General features: G+C 41.6%; 1 pseudogene; it reads right to left on the reverse strand.

Moving 5' to 3' along the window:
* Positions 1-1,261: 1,261 nt before the first annotated feature.
* LOC136604650 (putative nuclease HARBI1) lies at positions 1,262-2,591 on the reverse strand (annotated as a pseudogene).
* Positions 2,592-7,324: the final 4,733 nt, after the last annotated feature.

A 7,324-nucleotide genomic window follows, 5' to 3' on the forward strand; every position in this document is an offset into this window, starting at 1 on the left:
TTTTCACACATGAAAACCTTAGCGAGCATCGGCGAAATACAAAAATGCTCCGGTCGCCCATTGACTTCAATGGGGTTCGTTATTCGAAATGAACCCTCGAACATCGCGGGAAGTTCGTTTCGAATAACGAACACCCGAGCATTTTGGTGTTCGCTCATCTCTACTTACAATGTAAGAAAATCTCTAACAGGAATGGGGGATGCCTCTTCATCCCCGTGAATGCGAGGCTGTTTCCAGGAGGAAAAGCATTGCATGCTCTGGTTTTATAAAGGAAAGCAAGAGTATATCAGGGATGGACCCTCGTCAGTGCCCGTGTGAAAGCTATTCTTTTATATACAAAATCATATATTTATACAATATTTACTCATAATAAAGGCTCTGTCTCTAATAATATTTATTCTGCATCTTCCCTAGGGTCCCCACTGGATGAAGAGGCAGGTTTTTTTCAACAAATGGCAGCCAATGTCCAATTAGCACAGTCTGTGCATAGTCTGCTAATAAGGGCATTGGCAACCTGAGGGAGGGCATGGTATGGCCATTAAGCTTCAGGTCACCCCCCACTTTCGGATGGTGCCATAGTTCCTTCCTTGTTTGTTTTAGCTCAGGATCCACTGCTTTCTGGATATTGGGTGGAGATGCGGCCCATCCACCATTGTTAAAGTTGACATTGTTAGCTGGGCCACTGTGTTGAGTTTCCTGGTGTACCAGTTGTACAGTTATTTATTTTCACTATTTATGTGAATAAATTTATGTTTTATTAATATCACAAGACTTTGTTTTCTTGTGTAAATATTTATAACAAATAAAACACTGCAATTGAACTATATACAAGCCTATGTAGTATAAAATAATGATATATATAAAAAAAGTTGTATCAAAACACACGGTATAAATGTTAAATACAGTACTTACATATAGAAACACTGAAATGTAAACAATGCCATACATGTCATGTGGAGCATCGGTAAGGAGTACACATATAGCATGTTAATGGCGCCAGGGTATAGTGAGTGATTGCATCGGTTTTATTTGGGAAAAATCCTGAAAGACTAGTTAATATGCAAATATACATCTTCTAAAACTCATACTGAGTCTTTGCCCATAAAACAGGTAGCTGTGTAGTCAGCATCCCATGTGCCATTACATGCTATTTGTGTTGTGAAATTAGTAAAATCAAATATATATTTCAAAAAGCATTAGAAATTCTTGCCAAGGCACAGCTCCAACCGTACATTCACGATATAGAATGGCCTCATCACATTCACGGTGCCTGGGGGGGAGGGGGTTGGAGAGGTAACATCCCTGATGCTTCAGAGCACCATTCCCCATAGTTCATTTCCATATTTTCTAGATTTTCACAATTGAGCATCGATGGTGCGGAGTAGGTCTGTGCATCTTGCTGCCTCAAGTAGTTGTGCAAAACACAGCAGTCCAGCAGTACTTTGTCTATGGTTTCCGGAAGCAAATTTATTGAGGTGTGAAAAATTCTGACTCGATTGTCCTTAATGCCAAAAACTGTCTAAACCACACGCCTTGCTCTTGAAAGTCGAGAGTTGTAAATCACAGTCCAAATTTCTTTGGAGATAAGGCTTCATTAGATGGAATTGCAGTGGAAAGGCCTCATCACCAATAAAAACAAATGTTCTTTGGTGTCAATATTGTTAGGTAGTTGCAGCCTGTCTGCTTTTAACAACTCCATGAATTTGGTTTGTTCTAATACACAACCATTTGATGCTCGCCAGTTTTTGCCAACATCGACCATCAGTAATTTGTAGTTCGCATTCACGAGGACCATCAAGATTATGCTGAAGTAACCCTTGTAATTGTAACAGTAGGAGCCAGAGTTTGCAGGCTGTGTGATCCTCACATGTTTGCCATCGAGGGCACCTCCACAGTTGGAGAATTGCCATCTTCATTCAAATTCATCAGCCACAGACTTCCATTCTTCTGTGGTGCTTGGAAGCTACAATAAAAGGAGATGAGGTTAATTACAACATTTAGGCTGCTGTCACTCATGTACGCCGACCAAACCATGATGGACAGTCACTCTTTCTGACACTGGGACCATTAATCATGGTAACCAGTGTGCGTGAAAGCATAGAAGCCACCCTGCGTAATAACTGTAGTATTTTCCCCTTGGCATTCCCACCCTAGCTTCTGGTACCAAAAAATGGAGTGCTTACAGCAAAATACCTTAAAACACTCTGACTTTGTAGTATTGCATCGCATATCTCTGGGATAATGCAACTCAGAGAAGGAGCAGAGATGGCCGCCGAATACTTCAGGTCTTGCAGAGATCTGCTCGTAGCCAGGTACTGTAAGGTAACTACCAAGCACTGCTCTGCAAATATATCTTTCTAGATTACTGTATTTTTCTTGTCAATCAATAGCGTAACCAATGCGAGCAAGTTAGAAAATTTATCCTCTGACATACATAGAAAATTGTGAAAATCATCTGGGTTACGAGACTCATGTGCGACAGGCTGTCTGCTGCTGCTACTGTTTCGACCACATTCTACGCTGATGCTTATGGGGCATTCTTCCTCAATCTCTGCCTCCCTCTGTGCTACAATCTCCAATATTTTGCCCATTTGCCATTATGGAGCATTTCTGTTCTAGAAATGGTGCTATAACACGAGAAGGACTGTAAAAAAAAAAAAAAAAAAAAACTATTACATTAATTGGGGATTTAATACACAAAAGAGTAAAAAACATTATGGCATAAAGACTAACAACGCCAAGCCAACAACATTGGTTAATACAACCACGATTTCTTCATAACACTACAATGGGAAACCATCGCACAGAGCCGAAAATATGAAAGATATATACATACACTACCGTTCAAAAGTTTGGGGTCACATTGAAATGTCCTTATTTTTGAAGGAAAAGCACTGTACTTTTCAATGAAGATAACTTTAAACTAGTCCTAACTTTAAACAAATGCACTCTATACATTGCTAATGTGGTAAATGACTATTCTAGCTGCAAATGCCTGTTTTTTTGTGCAAAATCTACAAAGGTGAATAGAGGCCCATTTCCAGCAACTATCACTCCAGTGTTCTAATGGTACAATGTGTTTGCTCATTGGCTCAGAAGGCTAAATGATGATTAGAAAACCCTTGTGCAATCATGTTCACACATCTGAAAACAGTCTAGCTCGTTACAGAAGCTACAAAACTGACCTTCCTGTGAGCAGATTGAGTTTCTGGAGCATCACATTTGTGGGGTCAATTAAACGCTCAAAATGGCCAGAAAAAGAGAACTTTCATCTGAAACTCGACAGTCTATTCTTGTTCTTAGAAATGAAGGCTATTCCATGCGAGAAATTGCTAAGAAATTGAAGATTTCCTACAACGGTGTGTACTACTCCCTTCAGAGGACAGCACAAACAGGCTCTAACCAGAGTAGAAAAAGAAGTGGGAGGCCGCATTGCACAACTAAGCAAGAAGATAAGCACATTAGAGTCTCTAGTTTGAGAAACAGACGCCTCACAGGTACCCAACTGGCATCTTCATTAAATAGTACCCGCAAAACACCAGTGTCAACATCTACAGTGAAGAGGCGGCTGCAGGATTTTGGGCTTCAGGGCAGAGTGGCAAAGAAAAAGCCATATCTGAGACTGGCCAATAAAAGAAAAAGATTAAGATGGGCAAAAGAACACAGACATTGGACAGAGGAAGACTGGAAAAAAGTGTTGTGGACGGATGAATCCAAGTTTGAGGTGTTTGGATCACAAAGAAGAACGTTTGTGAGACGCAGAACAAATGAAAAGATGCTGGAAGAAAGCCTGACGCCATCTGTTAAGCATGGTGGAGGTAATGTGATGGTCTGGGGTTGCTTTGGTGCTGGTAAGGTGGGAAATTTGTACAGGGTGAAAGGGATTCTGAATAAGGAAGGCTATCACTCCATTTTGCAACGCCATGCCATACCCAGTGGACAGCGCTTGATTGGAACCAATTTCATCCTACAACAGGACAATGACCCTAAACACACCTCCAAATTGTGCAAGAACTATTTACAGCAGAAGCAGGCAGCTGGTATTCTATCGGTAATGGAGTGGCCAGCGCAGTCACCAGATCTGAACCCCATTGAGCTGTTGTGGGAGCAGCTTGACCGTATGGTACGCCAGAAGTGCCCATCCAACCAATCCAACTTGTGGGAGATGCTTCTAGAAGCGTGGGGTGCAATTTCTCAAGCTTACCTCAACAAATTAACAGCTAGAATGTCAAAGGTGTGCAATGCTGGAATTGCTGCAAAAGGAGGATTCTTTGACGAAAGCAAAGTTTGATGTAAAAACAATGTTATTTCAAATACAAATCATTATTTCTAACCTTGTCAATGTCTTGGCTCTATTTTCTATTCATTTCACAACGCATGGTGGTGAATAAGTGTGACTTTTCATGGAAAACACAAAATTGTTTGGGCGACCCCAAACTTTTGAACGGTAGTGTATATTGATCAGAGTGCCGAATAAAAAGAATCTCCACGGGGACTAATCTTGTCCATGTATATTTGCTAAAATGCACGATGAAATGCCGCTGGCGACACATTATGCTGGCACTACTGCAGGCTACTTTGGAATTGGTCTTAACAGTCCAGCTAGCGACTCACCTTTGACGTTTGAAGCGTTTATTCTCGCAATATATATCGATAGAGTGACAAAATCTGCGCCAGGAAAAATAGAATTCATCCGTTATGCAGCCACAGGCTTTGCATGTGAGGGTAAAATGGCAATTTTGAAATCTTCTTTCTCACTGTTTGGAGGGTACATCACAACGGCCCTGCCAATGGTTGAGCAAATCAATGTTTTGTACTCCCGACAGTCATTCACTATGGATTAAAATGGTAAAAATGTACGCCCCACGATTAAACACTCCCCTGAAAATGGTTAACGACTGAACGAATGTCATTTAAACGTAACGAAAAGTGAACTACCAAATGATGGATTTTAAGCAGACTGAAAGACAATGATGAACGAATTGTAAACTAAAGATGCATGATGGGCACGTGTTTACATGGAACGATTATTGCTCACTTTCGACATATTGAAACAATTTTGAGCGATAATCATTGCGTCTAAATGGGCCTTTAGCCATCGCCTCCAGCTAGGAAACAGTTCAGTCAAATTCTAACTATTGTGCCATACTGTGCCATTGTGCCATTGAGTTGTTGTTGAATAAGGAAGCCCCAGAGCACTACTTTGTGTGCTTCCCATAGCGAAATAGGAGAAGTGATCAAATGGTCATTCATTTTAAAATAGTCCTCAATTTGTGCACTCAATGAGGCTAAGACCTCAAGGATGGTCAACAGGGACCAGGGTAAATTATTATAGAACAGCATGTGATTGAATTTATTCTATGATCCAACTGGAGAACAGAGAGAATTTTCTAATTTGTTATTTGCGGTAAGAAGAATCAGATGTTTATATCTGGTCTATTCTTGAATATATAGACTCTATTCTTGAATATATGGTCTATTCTTGAATAGAAATATGAGAAGACACTAAAGGCCCTCTTACACGTGACATGTATCTTTCTGGTCATTCAAAACCTTGCGCTCCCGCCGGGCTTTAAATGAAAATCATCCTGTGTAAAAAGATGCAGAATCATCCAGTTGTTCAGTTTTAGGCCTTAGTCACACGGGCGTATTTTCACGCGATTTGCGCATCGCATGACGGATGCGCATGCGCAAATCGCGTGACCGGCGCCGAAAAATCGGCCCAAAAATCGCCCGAAAATCTGCTCCTAGCCGCGTTTCATTAGAAACGGGCCGGAGTTGTCCAGCGCATTGCATTCAATGGAGACGGCAATACAGCGGCTCCATTGAATGCAAGCGCTGCGGGCGAGTGTGGGATGAATTGTCGGGAAGGGGTTAAATATATAACCCCTACCCAGCAATGCATCCTGAAAAGTGAAAAAATAAAAAAAATGTATGTACTTACCAGCTCCCGGCCGCTGGAGATCCCGGCGGCCGGCCTGCAGTGGGTGTGAAGGGGCTGTGACTCAGGCTTGCCCCTGATTGGCTCAGCGCTGAGCCAATCAGAAGCAAGTCTCAGTCACACCCATTCATGAATTCATGAATGGGTGTGACTGAGATCAGCCTCTGATTGGCTCAGGCTGAGCCAATCAGGGGCAAGCCTGAGTCACACCCCCTTCACACCCACTGCAGGACGGCCGCGGGGATCTTAGGCTGCCGGGAGCAGGTGAGTACATCCTTTTTTTTTATTTTTTCACTTTTCAGGATGCATTGCAGGAAAGGGGTTATATATTTAACCCCTTCCCGACAATTAACCCCGCGCACGCCGGCAGCCCATTGCTTTCAATGGAGCGGCTGTATTGCCGCTCCATTGAATTCAATGGGCAAACATCGTTCTTCTCTGCCACAGCTGTTCCAGCTGTGGCAGAGAAGAATGATTTGTCTTCTATATGTTCTCGTTGGGGTCGGCGCTGCTGCCGCCGGCCCCATTGAGCGCATATAGAGAAGAGAACAGGAATCGCAGATCGCTGATAGGTGCGATCTGCGATTTCTGTTCTCTAATTTATCGGACGAGCGCATAAAAAGCGCTCATGTGTCCGATACCATTGCAAAGCAATGGTTTTAAAAAATCGCCGGACGCATGCGCATGCGCAAATCGCGGCAATAAACGCCCGTGTGACTGAGCCCTGAAGCATGCTTAAAATCATGAACATCGATCATTCAGTGTAAACAGCAGAAATGTGTGAAATATTTAGTAGTTGAGTTTAACTCACACCAAGAACCTAACACATGATATCACACCAATAGGTTAGCAATATATCCTACAACTTTATTGATTAAACTGTGCAATAATATTTCATTTTCAAGTTCGATCAAGTGTACCATTAAGTGTGTCAGTTCGTACTTTTTGGGTCTTAGTAACGCTGCCATAGATTCATATGATTCACATAAGAAATGTAATACCCATACTGATTTGTCCAGTTCTATATCTATGGACACATTAAGCTCACTAAATACAGTACATGCTTAGCACGGACAAATCAATTTTGGTTTCTTTGTCGAAGATGACATTGATCTTTTTTCTTTTATGGACCAGTGATGTTCCATGAGTAATAATTTCACCCTTCTTGTAGCGCTCTGCTGTAAAATGCTGATTTTTTTACAAAGTGCTTTTTGTCAGCTTAAACAAAAGTTTGCATTATGAAGTAAATATGTATTTGAAGAACAATGCAGCGAGAGTCTTCTTTTGTACTGACAACATTTTCTATCCTTTTTTCTTTTATCATAATTTGTAAGGCAATTTAAGTTCACAGTTGAATTTCTCTGAATGGCAAAATATCTGGGC

Source organism: Eleutherodactylus coqui, chromosome 1 (genome assembly GCF_035609145.1).
Source record: "Eleutherodactylus coqui strain aEleCoq1 chromosome 1, aEleCoq1.hap1, whole genome shotgun sequence".
In the NCBI taxonomy this organism is placed as follows: Eukaryota; Metazoa; Chordata; class Amphibia; order Anura; family Eleutherodactylidae; genus Eleutherodactylus; species Eleutherodactylus coqui.